The following is a 20,561-nucleotide window of genomic DNA, read 5'->3' as shown; positions in this document are numbered from 1 at the left end:
TATTATTCTGGGTATGCGCCTTTTATGCACGGACCTTTTTTTGTTCATATAGCTTTACCGTGCATTGTACAACAGCCCTATTAATTTATGTTTCCAAATTAATATGCCCTTCAGTGGTACGCCCTACTCCCTTGTTTTTCTATAACCATGCCAGGATGTTGGCATACTGTGTGTGCATCGGCACTTCTGCCGTTCTGTAGACCACAGGCTTAAAACACCCTGATGTCTACATAAAGAAGAGCTGTAGCGCAGGTTGAATGTGTTTCCTTGTTAAGGATAGCTCCATTCCGGGTGGGTCCCTCTGAATGGGAAGCAGGGGTGACTGCCCCATCTGTCCCCCCCTCCCCCCGGTAGCTATGATACTGTAGGTCGTGCAAAATGCTAAATGTAATAGTTTTTAATGTGCGACATTCAGTTTTGCATCAGCTCATGTAAGAAAAACTAAATAATTTGTAATAAAAAATATTATTAAACTTACATGTTATGAGTTAAAAAAATTGTTCTGTGAAACTCAGTCTTGTCAAGCTTTTGGAAATTGTCCCTGTGTTCAATGAGATTTTTATACTTAAAATCTTCATTTTCAAAAGGGGGTGTACTCATTTATGTTGAGCACTATATGCTATATATTTATATTTAACTCTGGGATTATCAATTTGATAGAGCAGGCAGTCGTGAAACAGTTTAAAGAAATTTTCCACTTTTGATGATCCCTTCTTGTCAGAAAGTTCCAATGACAATAAACTGATCACAAAGCCTGCTCAATTTGGATCCTCTAATACTAGCTGTAATCCTGTAAATCCTGTAAATCCTGCTAACAAGTGTTCATTTTCCCTGTAGCACCTCTACAGGACAAACTAGGCATTGCACATTGTCTATGCATATGAATGGTCTGTATGTGCAATGCTGAGCAGGACAGGTCCTCCAAGGTGAGAGAGACATGCTTTGTAATTATTGTATGTTACTCAGCAGGATACATTTGTCGAACTTATTAAGTAAACTCCATGAAGCATTGGAATGATGTCTACATGTATTGTTATAAAGTTAGCATGCCTGGATACCGAGTTTGTCAGTGGGAATGTAGTCAATGCAGCTTCAGCTACTACACACAAGTAAAAGTAGGCAATGATATATAGGTCATGATGTGGTGCAGAGCATACCTGTTACATATCCCAAACATTGCTCAGCTGAATGGCACAAGAATGGAATGTGGACTGACTTATAGATGAATACGGATAGATTAATATAAACCATGATAATAAATCCATCCTGTGTAAAATATTTTGGTAAAACTTTTCAAATGCAATTCGTTTTGAAATTGCATACTTTTCCTATTTGGCTCATATCTACTGTATGTAGCCAGATGTATAAGGCACTTCTTATTTGCTGTTAGCCATGTGTTTCGCCGCCAGCAGGCTTCTCCTGATCTAGTTGAGCAGGCTCATATGTTGGCTGTGACTGAGTGCTGCCTCATCCATGTCAGTAGTCCTACTTAGTTACCGAGGAAGTGCTCACTATATCTTCTCGGCCATAGTGTCAGCAGACAGCTGCAAAGAGCAACTCTGCCTAATATAACCAATCGGATTGGCGCTCTGTGCAGTGTTATGAGCGCCACTCAAAATTATACACTATGTGTAATGTAGGTGTCTGGATGCAACGCACAGAGAACACGAGGCGGGAATAGTCAGGGATCGATATAGTTCTATTTATTTACAGCAGTAACTTGACAGTGAATGAATTAGTAATAATGCAAATCAACATTAAAACAAACAACAATAAGTTTGGAAAAACAAAAATAGTCTTTCACTACATAACGTTAATGTTCTTTTTACAAAGGTGGTGCGCCTATTCATGGGAGTTCTCTCTACAGCTCTGTAGCGCGGGACACCTCGTTTTTCCCACTAGGCGGCAAGTCTTACTTTAACGTAGTTTATTAACGTGTGTTGGGCCTTCCATACACCAACTGTCCCCAAGTCTCTTAGGCTCAGGGCGGAGAGGACTAGGTCTCATCTTTTGACAGGCTACGTCAGGTCTCAGAGGCTTGACCAGCTCAGGGTGCAGATCATGGTCCTGACAAGTGTAGGTGGAAGTTGGAGTTCTCCTGAGGAGAATTTGGACCTTGCGAGGTGGTGTCCGGCACCTTGGTGGAGTAGACTTACCACTGAGGCCTGTCATGCTGGTCTCAGCTGCGTCTCCGGAGCACGTCTGCTCCACTCTCTTCCCTGGTTCCACATAGGTTTGGCACCCGGGACTTATATATCAAGGAAGTCCTTCCTTTTGGTCACCTGATCAGGTCCAGCACACAAAGTCGCTCCCCCTGAAAATCTTTCAGCACAATTTGGTTCCTCTTGATTTCACCTGGCCAGCAGATGGCAGCCTCTCCTCATTGATAGCACATCCTGCAAGTGCTCTTCAGAGATATCACTGCTTCTTATTACGCATGCATGCTCTTCCCCATGCTTGGTCCATCCGAAATCTATGGTAGAGTGATAGATAAGGGAGTACAGCACTAGGTTTTCTATATCAATCCAACAGACATTAAATACATCGGCAGTGCACATTCTTGACCACCACTCGATTCAAAGGCGGACTTGGGAACACCATTCTCTTGATCGGTTGGACCCTCTATTCTGTGATTAGATAATAAGCTATGACTATTTGTGGCACAGCCCCTTCACAATGTAGTTTATGACTTGAATATAGCTATTCAGTAAATCCAAGTGGTGACCTGAACTGTCCCAAAGAAATATTTTGATAACTATCAAACGTAGAAACATTCCACATTTGTAGCCAGTGGTATACAAACTTGTTCTCAATATGTCATACTCATACTAACTTTAGTTTCCTTAACAATTGCTCGTTTTCTGTGGGTTTATGATAGAAGACTTTCACATGAGAATTCCTAAAGGTAATCCAGCAGAAATGGTTTAATTGTGCACTGGTGATAACATGTAATTTCTACATATAGAGAGATGGTTTTATCACTTGGATTTTCTACCAATCCTGTCAATGAAGAGATTAAAGGGCTGATGTAGGTGTACAGTATGCCTCCATCAATGTTTTCCCTGCAGGATGGCACTGTGTCTATGTCACCAACCTGATATTAATACATGTATTATTGCAAAAACCACTGGGACTGCATTGATCAAAGTGCCACAGGCCACTACAGACTCCTGAAGGAGAATCAAAATGCACCTTGAGATGTTTGTGCTATTTGCTATGCCCTTGGTCTGCCATGATCACAGATAATCACTTTAGAATCAATTGCAATATTTGATACTTTAACTACTTTTTTGATATGTGGCACCCCAGGAGTCCGGTTGCCACAATGGCATTGCCTTCCTCTTCCTCAAGGGGGGGGGGGTAATGTCATACCTGGAGGTAAGAAGGGATCCACTTAGCGGGTAACACAAACATACAACACCTTTCTAACTCCAGACCAGAAGGGGGAGCTCTAAACCTGATTTCAGGGTAGCTTCCCTATAAGTTCTGATCTGTAGGTGGGGTTAGTGAGTTCAGTGTGAGATAGTGAAGGGAGAGGAAGCACGTGAGGAGAGAGACTGGGAGTGGAGCTGCGACTGAGCTCTTCCCAGGATTAAGTGCAAAAGAAACCGGCCACCGGAGTCCGTGGTTGCACAGGTACTAAAGGCCCTGCAACTAGAACCGGAGGGCAGGAGATTACAGTGCCGATGAAAGGCTCATGCTGTCAACCATACGGATTAGAAGTAACAGACACTGAGAGGAACTTGTGCAGAGCTTCAGGCAGCAAATGACAGAAAATACAGCGCAGAAGGGAGGCCTGCGAACCCACCTGGCTAGGTGGATCCCAAGTTACTCCCAGGCCACCCAGACCCCATCAACACCTGTAACCTGTGCCCCGGACTGCACCTGCAATTTCACCAGTAAAAGGTAAGGGAGCTGCAATACCCTCCAATTACTTCCTGCACGCTCAGTCCTGCACCCCACCATCTATCATCCCTTACCAACTGAATCGGTAGCCCTGGGAACTAAACTTTACCTGTGGAGAGCTATACCAACTCTGCTGCAACACGATTTGCCCCAGTGGTCGCTTTTAAGCAGCGTTGGCCATCCCTGGCCGAATACCACAGGTGGCATCACGAACATTTCTCCATAGAGTTTATTTGTCACTACATTTGATCCCATTCAATTGGATGCCCAGGGCCACGGACCGGGTCACCGCTGCCGTGACCTTCCCCTTTAAGTACCGCCGGACCCGGCCCGAGTACCCCACGGTCCTAGAGTGCACTCCAGATACATTGGGTGGTTGTGATACTGTTTTTCATACACTCCTTTGTGACTTATTTTCTTAATGAATGTACATGTGGATCCTGATGTAGAATATTTATTATGCATGAAAAGGACTGAGTTTCAGTGCTTCCCACAGTGTAAATTCTATTACAGTGAACCTATCACCAAGTTTGTGCCATCTAATCTAAGAGAAGCATAAAGTAGAGACAGAGACACTGATTCCAGCAATGTGTCACTTACTTTTCTGCTTACTGTAGATTAAATAAACTCACTCTTTTATCAGCAGGAGATTATTATTAAACTTGCTGCTATGTAGTCCCCCATATTCATGAACTCGGTATAACCCCACCCCCACCACTGATAGGCAGCTTTCTGCCTATGCACAGTGTATACAGACAGCAGCCAATCAGTGATGTGGGCGTGGTTATACAGACCCCTGCATTCAGAGAACTGTTAGATCTGCAGAAGATAGATCAGTGATTTTATCAAAACTGCAGCAAGCAGCCCAGTAAGTGGCACATCGCTAGAATCAGTTTTCCTGCTCCTACATCATGCTGCTTTCAGATGGGGTGGCAAAAACCTAGTGACAGATTCCATTTAAGTTTGTGCCAATTATAGGTTAATAATAAGTAATGGCCACTACATACTGTACCTGTCTAAGCCTATGAGGACATCCAGTCTACAGTTTGTTGAAAGTTACCGTCTGTACCATATTAACAAGACTCAACGACACACAGCAGAGACATTAGATTGATTGACTGTTAATTGAAAAAGCCATACAAATGACAGGACGGTAGCTGAAGTAAGAGGGGATAGACGGACATAATAAGAACGAATGTGCCAAGCTGATGCCTGGAAACCCAATGTGCCAGTTTGGACCATCCAGCAGCTGCTGTGTTGCTGGGAAGAGAAGATCTTCTGTCTTATTTTAGAGATACGAGCACAGGAGTGTGGCGATGGGAAGGTGGAAGAGATGCCAATGTATGGGCAATAGGGTGCAGCTGCCTTGACACACACCTGCCAAGTATTTCTGTCGAACAGCCTTATACCGAGGAACTGGCCTGCTTCTGAGTACAGTACGGAAATAGATTGTTGTTGTAGCAACCACACAAACAGCAACGGGCGTCAGCAAAGCATATAATTATTTATCACCACTGTGCTAACAGACCAGAAGCATATAGACAACTAATAAAGCAAAGGAAACAAAGAGTGAGTGCACATCCAAACTTATCAAACCTGATATACGACATATGCTAGTCTAACATCATAAAAAACTGACCTCCAGCGAGGTCCAATGTCTATTTTTGCTACCAAAAGAAGTATTTCAAAAATGCCAAAGAAAATATTTTACAAAAAGATATAAATTTTAAAATGAATATTTTAGTGAACAAAAAAGCGCAAAAGAGTAAAAATATTCACATAACTCAAGGTAAAGCAAGGTGACTGGGGAACAGATAAATCAATATTTGCAAACACATGATTAGGGACAAGAGTGAGTATAAAGCGGATCGGGGACTAAAATGTAATCAAACAACAGGAGAAGATCAAAGCAGCATAAAAAGAGCACAACATGGCCAGTATTATAAATTGTCTAGATCAGTGTTTCCCAAACTCCAGTCCTCACGGCCCCCAACAAGTCATGTTCTCAGGATTTTCTTAGTATTGCACAGGTTTTAGAAGTATCATCAATCCTCAGGAATTCTCTCACCTGTGCAATACTATGGAAATCCTGAAAACATGACCTATTGGAGGGCTGTGCACTTCCCAGTGCAGAAGAGATTGACATCTGATTGACATTTTGGGTCATACCAAGTTGTCACTTATGTCCTTCAGTGTGGAATGTTGACTTTAAGGAGCAGGTCAGTCACCAGGCAGAGACGTCTGTTCACTGTCCATCAGTCAATGTCAGCAATATAGGAAACAGGACTCTGGACGGAGAGGATATTTTGTGTGAGGGAATTAAGCAAAGCTATCCATGAACTGCATGCTGATAAAACATAAAACTGTCATGCTGGGAATAAGGCTACAATATATGACACGCTAATGAGACATATACAATGTTGTGTGTTGCTATAATTAATAATAATAATTAAAAAAAATCCAGTTGTATTAATGTAAAGGCAGTAAAACTGTCCCTGTATAGTACAAGATTTCAGAACATAACAACAGAAGGACTGGTGGGTGCTGGTGGAGACTTTCATCAAATATTTTTGAAAACTTTGCAAATCTTTTGAATTAAATCCTACAAAAAAAGGATAAAGAGTAAAATATTAAATTGTCTTCAATATATATAAAATCAATAATTCATTATATTTAAGATATGTAAGGGGCGTGGACGTTTTCTGGGGATGATTTTGGTAATTATGTGTCCACTATTTTCCATGCTATTTATTATGTAATTGGTTACATTCTCACTTATTTACTCCAATATTACTTATTACCTTTCTACATGAGAACTATGCACTGAATTATCTTTCATTACAATTCCCATATTATCCACCATTATCACACCTTTTAAGTCCACTTTTGTGCATGATTTTCCATGATATATTGTATTTTATTGTTTCTGAAGTCTTACACATAATGAATTAATAATTTTACACATAGGCCGCCGTCACACATGCGAGTTTTACGGACGTAAGAGCGCAGAATCTACGTCCGTAAAACTCGCAAAAAATACGGCACAATTATTCTCTATGCCCCTGCTCCTATTTGCCGTATTTTACTGATCAGTATTATACGGCTTTCTACGGCCGTACAAAATCGCAGCATGCTGCGTTTGTCACCGTACTGCGCAAGAAATACGCCAATGAAAGTCTATGGAAGCGTGAAAAATACGGATTACACACGGACAAGCAGTGTGACTTGCGAGAAATACGCAGCGCTGTTAGAGAGAAAAGCCGGTAATTCCCAAAAAGAAAAGAAAATATATATATACTGTCAGTAGACACATATATTAGAGAGAAAAGCCGGTAATTCAGTGCGGTGTACAGTAAAATCACACTGACAGCTTACAGTAGAATAGGTAGAATAAATGTGTACACATAGAATAGGTATATATATATATATGTCAGTGAGACACATATATGTATATATATTAATATTTATTCCAGCGCTAGACAGCTTGAAAGCCGGTAATTCAATTACCGGCTTTTTCCTTCTCCTTCCTAAAACCCGACATGATTTGAGACATGGTTTACATACAGTAAACCATGTCTTCTCTCCATTTTTTTTGCAGATTCCACACTACTAATGTCAGTAGTGTGTATCTGCAAAATTTGGCCGTTCTAGCTCTTAAAATAAAGGGTTAAATGGCGGAAAAAATTGGCGTGGGCTCCCGCTCAATTTTCTCCGCCCGAGTAGTAAAGCCAGTGACTGAGGGCAGATATTAATAGCCTGGAGAGGGTCCACGGTTATTGGCCCCCCCCTGGCTAAAAATATCTGCCCCCAGCCACCCCAGAAAAGGCACATCTGGAAGATGCGCCTATTCTGGCACTTGGCCACTCTCTTCCCATTCCCGTGTAGCGGTGGGATATGGGGTAATGAAGGGTTAATGCCACCTTGCTATTGTAAGGTGACATTAAGCCTAATTAATAATGGAGAGGCGTCAATTATGACACCTATCCATTATTAATCCAATACTAGTAAAGGGTTAAATAAAACACAAACACATTTTTTTAAATTATTTTAATGAAATAAAAACAATGGTTGTTGCAGTATTTTATTCAACGCCCAATCCAGTCACTGAAGACCCTCGTTCTGTGAGTAAAAAAACATAATAAACCAACAATATACTTACCCTCCGCAGATCTGTAACGTCCAACGATGTAAATCCTTCTGAAGGGGTTAAAACATTTTGCAGCAAGGAGCTGTGCTAATGCAGGCTGCTCCTCGCTGCAAAACCCCAGGGAATGAGGCTAAAAATAGATCAATGATCTATATTTAGCTTCATTTGCGGTGAGGCGCCCTCTGCTGGCTGTTCATAGATCGTGGGAAATTACCTAGAAAGCTCCCTGGCTTTCTAGGTAATTTCCCACGATCTATGAACAGCCAGCAGAGGGCGCCTCACCGCAAATGAAGCTAAATATAGATCATTGATCTATTTTTAGCCTCATTTAGCTCCCTGGCTTTCTAGGTAATTTCCCACGATCTATGAACAGCCAGCAGAGGGCGCCTCACCGCAAATGAAGCTAAATATAGATCATTGATCTATTTTTAGCCTCATTCCCTGGGGTTTTGCAGCGAGGAGCAGCCTGCATTAGCACAGCTCCTTGCTGCAAAATGTTTTAACCCCTTCAGAAGGATTTACATCGTTGGACGTTACAGATCTGCGGAGGGTAAGTATATTGTTGGTTTATTATGTTTTTTTACTCACAGAACGAGGGTCTTCAGTGACTGGATTGGGCGTTGAATAAAATACTGCAACAACCATTGTTTTTATTTCATTAAAATAATTTTAAAAAATGTGTTTGTGTTTTATTTAACCCTTTACTAGTATTGGATTAATAATGGATAGGTGTCATAATTGACGCCTCTCCATTATTAATTAGGCTTAATGTCACCTTACAATAGCAAGGTGGCATTAACCCTTCATTACCCCATATCCCACCGCTACACGGGAATGGGAAGAGAGTGGCCAAGTGCCAGAATAGGCGCATCTTCCAGATGTGCCTTTTCTGGGGTGGCTGGGGGCAGATATTTTTAGCCAGGGGGGGGCCAATAACCGTGGACCCTCTCCAGGCTATTAATATCTGCCCTCAGTCACTGGCTTTACTACTCTGGCGGAGAAAATTGCGCGGGAGCCCACGCCAATTTTTTCCGCCATTTAACCCTTTATTTTAAGAGCTAGAACGGCCAAATTTTGCAGATACACACTACTGACATTAGTAGTGTGGAATCTGCAAAAAAAATGGAGAGAAGACATGGTTTACTGTATGTAAACCATGTCTCAAATCATGTCGGGTTTTAGGAAGGAGAAGGAAAAAGCCGGTAATTGAATTACCGGCTTTCAAGCTGTCTAGCGCTGGAATAAATATTAATATATATACATATATGTGTCTCACTGACATATATATATATATACCTATTCTATGTGTACACATTTATTCTACCTATTCTACTGTAAGCTGTCAGTGTGATTTTACTGTACACCGCACTGAATTACCGGCTTTTCTCTCTAATATATGTGTCTACTGACAGTATATATATATTTTCTTTTCTTTTTGGGACACATGGATCACTTCTATAGCGGTATGTTGGTTTTGCTAGCCTGCGAGAAAACCACGCAGTACGGATGCCATACGGATTACATACGGAGGATGCCATGCGCAAAAAACGCTGACACACCCTGCCTACGGAGGAGCTACGGACCACTTTTTTCGGGACTTTTCAGCGTATTACGGCCGTAATATACGGACCGTATTGTTTTACGCTGTGTGTGACGCCGGCCATATTGTGAGGCAGTGACCGGTGTCACAGGTAGGTGTCCTTGTGGGTTCCCCCAGTAAGTGCACGGAGATGTATTGAGGCCATGGGGGGTGCATTGCAGTCACAAGCAGGGCCGTATTTAGAGTTTCTGCTGCCCTAGGCACTTTTAGCGCTGCCTCCCCCATTGGTGAGTATGACACTATCGGCAGTAACTTTGGTAAGAATCGCTGTTGTGAAAGTCGCCTTTTGCAGCAGATCGGGCAGTTTTTTTGCATCTGCCGTGTAACGGATCACTTATGGCATTACTGTGTTCGGCCTCATTCATTCCCTATGGGATTTGCGGTACTTGCTGTGATCTGGCAAATGCGGTACCATACCTCCCAACTTTTGAAGGGAAAGAGGTTGTAAAGGTTGGAAAATTTTACGCCACGCCTCTGACCACACCCATTTCACAACTAGTCACACCCATATCCATATCAAAGTCCCAACCACACCCATTTAGCACTGCTGATCACACTGTTTCATATACAATAATTATAACCAAAAAAAAATATGGCCATACAGTGCTCCATACTGTATAATGACCCCACATGATGCTCCATACTGTTTAATGGCCACACATGATGCTCCATACTGTATAATGGCCACACATGATGCTCAATACTGTATAATGACCTCACATGATGCTCAATACTGTATAATGACCCCACATGATGCTCAATACTGTATAATGACCTCACATGATGCTCAATACTGTATAATGACCACACATGATGCTCAATACTGTATAATGACCACACATGATGTTCAATACTGTATAATGGCCACACATGATGCTCCATACTGTATAATGACCACACATGATGTTCAATACTGTATAATGACCCCACATGATCTTCAATACTGTATAATGGCCACACATGATGCTCCATACTGTATAATGGCCACACATGATGTTCAATACTGTATAATGGCCACACATGATGCTCCATACTTTATAAGGGCCACCTATGATGCTCCATACTGTATAATGACCGCACATGATGCTCCATACTTTATAAGGGCCACCTATGATGCTCCATACTGTATAATGGCCACATATGATGCTCCATACTTTATAAGGGCCACCTATGATGCTCCACACTGTATAATGACCGCACATGATGCTCCATACTTTATAAGGGCCACCTATGATGCTCCATACTGTATAATGGCCACATATGATGCTCCATACTTTATAAGGGCCACCTATGATGCTCCATACTGTATAATAACCGCACATGATGCTCCATACTTTATAAGGGCCACCTATGATGCTCCATACTGTATAATGGCCACATATGATGCTCCATGCATACTGTATAATGGCCCACCCCCCATTCCTCCCATCCTGTATGCGTGGCTCATCTCCCCCTCCCTGTATGCATGGGTGTGGGTGGCTCAGGCTCATCTCCCATCCCCCTGTATGCATGGGTGGCTGAGGCTCATCTCCCATCCCCCCCCTATGCGTGGCTCATCTCCCCCTCCCTCCCTGTATGCATGGGTGGCTGGCTCATCTCCCATCCCCCCCATGCGTGGCTTTCTCCCCCTCCCTCCCTTTATGCATGGGTGGCTGGCTCATCTCCCATCCCCCCCTATGCGTGGCTCATCTCCCCCTCCCTGGCTGTATGCGTGGCTCATCTCCCCCTCCCTGGCTGTATGTGTGGCTCATCTCCCCCTCCCTGGCTGTATGCGTGGCTCATCTCCCCCTCCCTGGCTGTATGCGTGGCTCATCTCCCCCTCCCTGGCTGTATGCGTGGCTCATCTCCCCCTCCCCCTCCCTGGCTGTATGCGTGGCTCATCCCCCCTCCCTCCCTGTATGCATGGGGGTGGCTGGCTCATCTCCCCCCCCATGCGTGGCTCATCTCCCCCCTCCACCCCCCCCATGCGTGGCTCATCTCCCCCCTCCACCCCCCCATGCGTGGCTCATCTCCCCCCTCCACCCCCCCCATGCGTGGCTCATCTCCCCCTTCCTCTGTATGCATGGGTGCGGCTCAGACTCGTCATCAAACAATCCCCCCCCAATGCGTGGCTCATCGGCTGCCCTGCCGCCCCCCATCCACGGTCCTGCTTCATCCTCCCCGGCTCCCCCGTCCTCCCTGGCTGTCATCATCATACTCACCTCACACCGCGTAGAACGGAATCCCGGCTCCACCTCTGTCCCGACTCCCAGCGGCAGGGCAGCACCCTCGTCCTGTGTAAGCGCCGGCGCCGCGGTCAGGTGGTACCGCACATTAAGTTCATGAATATGCATGCATATTCATGAACCTTAATGAACGGTACCATGTGACCGCTCACACAGGACGAGGCGAGGGCGTGCAGTCACTGAGAGCAGACCAGGCATCGCTGGAGCTGCAGGTGAGGTGAGTATGAATCAATCATACCGTATCATGATGTCTTCAAGGGGGCAAGCCAAGGAGGCAGCGGCGGGCGGCCGGGAGGGGAGGGGGGTGTTTAAGGTGACCCTGGCCAGACCGGACTTCATAAAAAAAAAAAAAAAAAAAAACACACACACACCTGCTCAGGTGCCGCCCCCCCCCCGCATCGCCCCGCCCTAGGCACGTGCCCTCAAGTGCCTAGTGGCAAATACGGCCCTGGTCACAAGCATAGCTGTGATTGCAAATGTGAGGCAGTGACCGATGTCACAGGTAGGGGTCGCTGTGTGTTCTCCCCAGGATGTGCACTGAGGCGTATGGAGGCCATGAGAGTGCATTGCAGTCACAGGTGTAGCTGTGATTGCAATGCAGTCTAAAAACAAGTGTTAGTCTTGGGCATGTTGGTGTCCAGGGCAGAGTTGGGAAAACCTGCTCTGGGGTTTTTGTATTTTGAAACAGACTGAAGGATGGTAGTCGTGCAGTCCGTTTCATTCCAGGCACAAGTTTTCCATGTGGCTGAAAGCCACAGATTCCAGTTACAATCCCTGCAGTAAAGAGTTTGCGTGTCAGATTGAGCATCAGTCTGGTGTGTGCTAGAGGGCAGAGCAGTCGGTTCTGCAGTGCTTCATCTGTGTGAGGCAACACAGACTAGCAGAGCCAAGCAGCCAAGGCAGCTCAGGGGCCTGGCACCCACAGCATACATAGCGGTGCAGTTGCTCCCTGCAATTGGTCTCAGAGGTGGACTGTCTTGTGCCTGGTGGTGAACCGAAGGTAGACTGTCCTGTGCCTGGTAGGAGGTGGACTAGCATGTTTTTTGGCTGCAAACTGGAGGGTATGGTTCCCGGCTGCGATCTGGAGGATACTGGGTACTATGTAGTGCTGTGAATTGGACATTAATGGTGTATACTTGTGTGAATTGGACATTAATATTGTGAAGTAAACGCATTAAAGAGACTTTGATTTGGAACTCTGTTGGGTCCCTGCCTCCTCACTGCATAAGTGTGCTACCGCAGTACTACATATGGTGGAGAGTGCAGGCAGTGTGAACTGAGGCATACCACAAAGCGAGCTGCATATCCGTGAGCAAGCTGTCATTTCTACAGCTCAAGCCTGCTAGAAAAAATGGAGGAACTTTTGAAGCAGTTGGTCCTCATTCAGCAGCAGCAGGAGCAAAAATCACTGCAGTTCTAGCAGCAAGAGGCATTCCAGATCCAGCGGCTTCAGCAAGAGGCGCTACAGTTCCGGTGGCAGCAGCAGGAGCTATGGGACCAGCAGAAGCAAGAAGCGCTGCAGCAGCAACCAGAGCATCAGTGGTGTAAAGAGGAGACCCCTAAGGTGAGGGGCGATCAGCAGTGTAAAGAGGAGACCCCAAAGGTAAGGGGTGATCAGAGGGTGTTCCAGTAGTCCTTTGCAGTGTCTTGTCCCGCCAGGTCTCAGATGTATGACTAATTACAGTTGGTGGAGGTGTGTCTCCAGCCTGAGACCTTTACCTCGGCCCAGATGGTAGAGAGGGTGGTGGTCGACCGACTGGTGAGGGCTCTGCTGGCCGCCATGCAGCGTTGGGTGGGGCAAGGGGACCTGGGCACCCTAGACCAGCTGATAATGTGGGTTGAGTAGTAAACAGCCAATCAGGACTTTGTGTCGGAACATGGGAAAAGTCCACAATCCACTGGTGGGGCTAACCAGGACCAAGCCTGTGATGAGGGGGTAACCCGAAGGGAGGATGACAAAACTCCCATTTCCCCTAAAGAGGCCCTAAGGTCTAGTCGTGCTGAAGTTGTTAAGTGTTGGCAGTGTCAGGAGCCCAGACATGTGGCTGTCAACTGTCTCATGAAATCTGAGCCCATGGACTGCAGGTATGCTCGCCGGGTGTCTTTGTACGTCCAGTCAGTCTGCACTACTACTACTGGCTCCTCCGACAGCGATGCCCATCTGTGCCAGGTACTCATGAACGGTTGCCAAACAGAGGCTCTCCTGGACTTGGGGAGCATAGTAACTTTGGTCCGTGGATCCCTTCTTGCCAAGGACAACCCCAAAGGACAGAAAGTGGAGTTGATGGGTATCCACAGGGAAATCTGGGAGTACCCAACTGCAGAGGTTATTTTTTCCACACCATGTGGGGATTTTAAACATGTGGTGGGAGTGGTGAAGACCCTTCCATGTGGGACTGTGTTGAGGAGAGACTTGCTCCTGTTCTGGTTTCTGTGGGAGACCAGGGTCAACCCTCCCAAGGTAAATGTTGTTCCGGGCATAGAACCCGAAGATCCCAAGTCAGGGATACCTACCCCAGGAGTCATCAACCTAGGGACAGAACAGAGTTTAACCCTCGATAGGTTTTCCCTAGAGGTAATAGCAGGAGAGGTCAAAGATGTTGTTCGGGTGCAGAACCCAAAGATCCCATGTCAGGGATACCTGCCATAGGCATCGCCAACCTAGGGACAGAGTGTAACCCCAATAGGTTCCCCTAGAGGTTGTGGCAGGAGAGACCTCACTGAACCTCGAGCTGGAAATGTCTCCTGGTAAGTTTGGAACAGCTCAGTTCCAGACTCCCACGCAGAGACGCAGGTATAAGAAACACGCAAATAGAAAGAAAGCCTGGAGGAGCCAGGAGTGTGGGGCTGTGGAGGTGACTAGGGTCAGACCCACAAGGAACCCTCTGGCATCGGCCAAGGATGTGGCCGGGTCAGGGTAAAATGGAGAGAGCTCTTGTTAGTCAGCAGTGTCTGGAACCTCGGGTTTGGGTGCGACGAAATATGGATGTATACCCGAAGTTGCCAGTGCGGACTGCAGTGTTTCGGCGTGGCGTAGTCACTGAGGCACAGGTAAGGGTATGGAGGACCAAAGCCCCGAAGGCAGGTACTTAGGTCATGGGATAAGCTGCGGGGTTAGTGAACCCAAAATAAACAAGGTCGAGACCACCCAAAACTGGCCCAAATCTACGGTTAATCAGGAAGGTGGCCGTGTCGTCTGCAACGGAGAACGGGGTGGTGGGTGGTCCCGTAATGAAGTATGGAGGAGAAAGGCAAAGGGGAGGGATGCATGAGTCAACGGATGGTTTCGGTCCCTACTTTGGTTGCTCAGTGCAGTGTTGGGCGGGATGTCACAGGGTCGTGCGGATGCCCTGTAACGCACCCATGTGGGGTGACAAGTGTTCAGCCCCACAGGTTTGAACAGAGGGGGGTATGTGAGGCACTGACAGGTGTCACAGGTAGGGGTTGCTGTGGTTTCCCTCCAGGATGCGCACGAAGGCGTATTGAGGCCATGGGGGTGCACTGCAGTCACGCGTATCTATGAGTGCAATTCTGAGGCAGTGGCCGATGTCATAGGTAGGGGTCTCTGTGTGTTCTCCAAAGGATGTGCACAGAGGCGTATGGAGGCCATGAGAGTGCATTGCAGTCACAGGTGTAGCTGTGATTGCAATGCAGTCTAAAAACAAGTGTTAGTCTTGGGCATGTTCGTGTCCAGGGCAGAGTTGGGAAAACCTGCTCTGGGGTTTTTGTATTTTGAAACAGACTGAAGGATGGTAGTCGTGCAGTCCGTTTCATTCCAGGCACAGGTTTTCCATGTGGCTGAAAGCCACAGATTCCAGTTAAAATCTCTGCAGTAAAGGGTTTGGGTGTCAGTTTGAGTGTCAGTCTGGTGTGTGCTAGAGGGCAAAGCAGTCGGTTCTGCAGTGCTTCATCTGTGTGAGGCAACATAGACTGGCGGAGCCAAGCAGCCAAGGCAGCTCAGGGGCCTGGCACCCACAGTGTACATAGCGGTGCAGTCGCCCACAGCAACTGGTCTCGGAAGTGGACTGTCATGTGCCTGGCAGTGAACTGGAGGTAGACTGTCCTGTGCCTGAAGGAGGTGGACTAGCGTGTTTTTCGGCTGCACACTGGAGGGTATGGTTCCTGGCTACGATCCAGAGGATACTGGGTACTATGTAGTGCTGTGAATTGGTCACTAACCCCTTCATGACCTTGGGATTTTTCATTTTTCCGTGTTCCCTTTTCACTTCCCAGAGCCATAACTTTTATATTTTTCCGTCAATTTGGCCATGTGAGGGCTTATTTTTTGCGGGACGAGTTGTAATTTTGAACAACATCATTGGTTTTAGCATGTCGTGTACTAGAAAACGGGAAAAAAATTCCAAGTGCGGTGAAATTGCAAAAAAAGTGCAATCCCACACTTGTTTTTTGTTTGGCTTTTTTGCTAGGTTCACTAAATGCTAAAACTGACCTGCCATTATGATTCTCCAGGTCAGTACAAGTTCATAGACACCTAACATGACTAGGTTATTTTTTACCTAAGTGGTGAAAAAAATTCCAAACTTTGCTAAAAAAAAAAAAAAAAAGATTTCCGCCATTTTCTGATACTCGTAGCGTCTCCATTTTTCATGATCTGGGGTCGGTTGAGGGCTTATTTTTTGCGTGCCGAGATGACGTTTTTAATGATAGCATTTTGGTGCAGATAGGTTCTTTTTATCGCCCGTTATTGCATTTTAATGCAATGTTGCGGCGACCAAAAAAACATAATTCTGGCGTTTCAAATTTTTTTCTCGCTACGCCGTTTAGCGATCATGTTAATGCTTTTTTTTATTTGATAGATCGGGCGATTCTGAACGCGGTGATACCAAGTATGTGTAGATTTGATTTTTTTTTTATTGATTTATTTTGATTGGGGCGAAAGGGGGGTGATTTAAACTTTTATTTTTTATTTTTTTTTCACTTTTTTTCACTTTTTTTTTAACTTTTGCCATGCTTCAATAGCGTCCATGGGAGGCTAGAAGCAGGCACAGCACGATCGCCTCTGCTACATAGCAGCGATCTGCTGTTCGCTGCTATGTAGCAGAAAATCAGGTGTGCTGTGAGCGCCGACCACAGGACCTCTATGGTTACAATGGAGAAGCATCACCGACCTCCGGTCATGTGACGGGGGTCGGCGATGCCGTCATTTCCGGCCGCCCGGCCGGATGCGGTAGTTAAATGCCGCTGTCTGCGTTTGACAGCGACATTTAACTAGTTAATAGTTGCGGGCAGATCGCGATTCTGCCCGAGCCTATTATGGGCACATGTCAGCTGTACAAAACAGCTGACATGTCCCAGCTTTGATGCGGGCTCACCGCCGGAGCCCGCATCAAAGCGGGGCTTCTGACCTCAGACGTACTATCCCGTCCGAGGTCAGAAAGGGGCTAATGGTGTATACTTGTGTGAATTGGATATTAATGCTGTGAAGTAAACGTATTAAAAAGACTTTGATTTGGAACTCTGTTGGGTCACTGCCTTCTAACTGCATAAGTGTGCTACTGCTGCACTTCAATATTTAATAAAATGTAATATTTTACACTAAGTATGGTGCTCTTTTGTTGTAAGATCTTTATCATTGGCACAAACTAAATAGTTTTCTGTGGATCAGTGTTCTGATATAAATCTTATGCGCTACAGAGCATTGGGTTATTGTTTACACGTCAGAGATGATCAGACTCAAATTTTGACAATGGTAAATTAAAATAAGAGATACTTATATACAAGAAGTAATTAATAATAGTGTTGCAATCACATGACCACATCAAATTATAGTAGTAAGCCTTCCAAACAAATTTATTTTACTACAGTAGTAATCATGACACATACATCAAAATAATATAATTATATTAGATGATGGTATGTTTATAACATTGTACCCAGTGATAGAAGAGTGGTAAGAAATGACTGTATTCCTTCCAGGTAATATAATAATCCTGGAACATATTCTCTTTGTTCTCTACATTGTACTGTTCCTCTGTTACACCTCCTAAGATTTATGATAAATTGACAACTGTGTGTTAGCAGTTGGGGGCTCTGTCCCTAAACGGTCTGACCAGGGCCACCACCAGGGCATTATTGCCCTTACTGGCGTATGGGGCACTATGAGCAGAGGGAACCCGCAGCAGGCCCTCTCTCTTCTGCTCACCGGGCCCCAGCGGCAGGATCCTGCCTCTTCAGTAACTGATTGCGCGTCCTCCGACACACGATCAGTTAAAATCTGTTGCCACGAAGGAGATTCCTCCTGCATGGCAAAAGTTAACAGCCGCCAGCCAATTACAGGCCGGCAGCTGATGTCAGTGTGCACGTCGCCAACATAAGACGCCACTGTCATATGCCAGAACGACGCTGCGCGCCTCAGATATATGGAGCAGAGGACACCGCTGGAGCTCAGCCAGGTAAGGAAAAACTTTTTTTTTGTAAAGCACGTAAAGTATGGGGCATATTATACCGGTATGAGGGTGCATTATACTACTATGGGGGGGAGGGAAAGGGGGTGCATTATACTGGTATGGGGATGCATTATGCTCCTATGGGGGTGCATTATACTGCTATGGGATGCATTATACTACTATGGGGGTGCATTATACTACTATGGGGGTGCATTATACTACTATACGGTGCATTATACACTGCTATGGGGCTGTATTATACCATGGGGTACATTATACTCCTCTGGGGATACATTATACTACTGTGAGCCTGTATTATACTATGGGGTGCATTATACTCCTATGGGGGTTCATTATACCGCTATGGGGTGCATTATACTCCTATGGGGATGCATTATACTATGGAGTGCATTATAGTACTATAGAGTGCATTATACTGCTATGGGGGTGCATTATACTTCTGTGGGGGTGCATTATAGTACTATATGGTGCATTATTCTGCTATGGGGTGCATTATAGTACTATAGAGTGCATTATACTCCTATGGGGATGCATTATACTATGGTGGCGCATTATCCTACTATGGGTGTGCATTGTACTGCTATGGAGGTGCATTTTAGCACTATAGGGTGCATTATACTGCTAAGGGGATGCATTATACTCCTTTGGGGGTGCATTATACTGCTCTGGAGTGCATTATAGTACTATAGGGTGCATTATACTCCTATGGGGGTGCATTATACTTCTATGGGGGTGCAATATACTATGGGGTGCATTATAGTACTATAGGGTGCATTATACTGCTATGGGGTGCATTATAGTACTATAGAGTGCATTATACTCCTATGGGGATGCATTATACTCCTATGGGGATGCATTATGATACTATGGGGGTGCATTATACTACTATGGGGGTGCATTATACTGCTATGGAGGTGCGTTTTAGTACTATAGAGTGCATTATACTGCTATGGGGCTGCATTATACTCCTATGGGGGTGCATTATACTGCTATGGGGTGCATTATAGTACTATAGGGTGCATTATACTGCTATGGGGCTGCATTATAATATGGAGTGCATTATACTGCTATGGAGGTGCATTTTAGTGCCTATTTTAGCATCCTGGGGGACACATAGTGACCCTCGCATATGACTCTGGTCACTGCCTCACAGGGTGCAATATACTGCTATGGGGTGCATTATGGTACTATAGGGTGCATTATACTCCTATGGGGGTGCATTATATTTCTATGGTGGTGAACTGTTATGAACAGGTGATTCAGAACCACAATGGACCTAGTGGTTAAGAGCACACAAAGTGACCTGATAGTTACTAACATAGGACGAGCTCTGAGACGTGGGAACTCTGCTGACCGCAATCCCTAATCCTATCATACCACACTAGAGGTAGCCGTGGATTGCGCCTAACGCTCCCTATGCAACTCGGCACAGCCTGAGAAACTAGCTAGCCCTGAAGACAGAAAAATAAGCCTACCTTGCCTCATAGAAATTTCCCAAAGGAAAATGCAGCCCCCCACATATAATGACTGTGAGTTAAGATGAAAGTACAAACACAGAGATGAAATAGATTTTAGCAAAGTGAGGCCCGACTTACTGAATAGACCGAGGATAGGAAAGATAGCTTTGCGGTCAGCACAAAAACCTACAAACAACCACGCAGAGGGGGCAAAAAGACCCTCCGCACCGACTAACGGTACGGCGGTACTCCCTCTGCGTCTCAGAACTTCCAGCAAGCAAGAAAAACCAATATAGCAAGCTGGACAGAAAATATAGCAAACAAAAGTAACACAAGCAAAACTTAGCTTATGCAGGGCAGACAGGCCACAAGAACGATCCAGGAGAAAGCAAGACCAATACTGGAACATTGACTGGAGGCCAGGAACAAAGAACTAGGTGGAGTTAAATAGAGCAGCACCTAACGACTTAATCTCGTCACCTGAGGAAGGAAACTCAGAAGCCGCAGCCCCACTCACATCCACCAGGGGAAGCTCATAGACAGAACCAGCCGAAGTACCACTCATGACCACAGGAGGGAGCTTGACCACAGAATTCACAACAGTACCCCCCCCCCTTGAGGAGGGGTCACCGAACCCTCACCAGAGCCCCCAGGCCGACCAGGATGAGCCAAATGAAAGGCACGAACCAGATCGGCAGCATGAACATCAGAGGCAAAGACCCAGGAATTATCTTCCTGACCATAACCCTTCCACTTAACCAGGTACTGGAGTTTCCGTCTCGAAATACGAGAATCCAA

The 20,561-nt window shown here is 45.5% G+C and overlaps 1 long non-coding RNA gene across 1 annotated transcript in view; it reads right to left on the bottom strand.

Moving 5' to 3' along the window:
- Nucleotides 1–2,182: 2,182 nt before the first annotated feature.
- The window catches only part of LOC138672016 (uncharacterized), a 68,094-nt gene continuing 49,715 nt past the window's right edge, over nt 2,183–20,561 (bottom strand). The window contains exon 3 of the long non-coding RNA XR_011319531.1: nt 2,183–2,473. This is a non-coding gene — a long non-coding RNA (uncharacterized lncRNA). The remainder of the gene's footprint in view (nt 2,474–20,561) is intronic.

The sequence above is a fragment of the Ranitomeya imitator genome, chromosome 3 (genome assembly GCF_032444005.1).
Source record: "Ranitomeya imitator isolate aRanImi1 chromosome 3, aRanImi1.pri, whole genome shotgun sequence".
Lineage (NCBI taxonomy): Eukaryota > Metazoa > Chordata > Amphibia > Anura > Dendrobatidae > Ranitomeya > Ranitomeya imitator.
The sequence above is the reverse complement of the archived record's forward strand: the minus strand, read 5'-3'. Positions and strand labels throughout refer to the sequence as shown.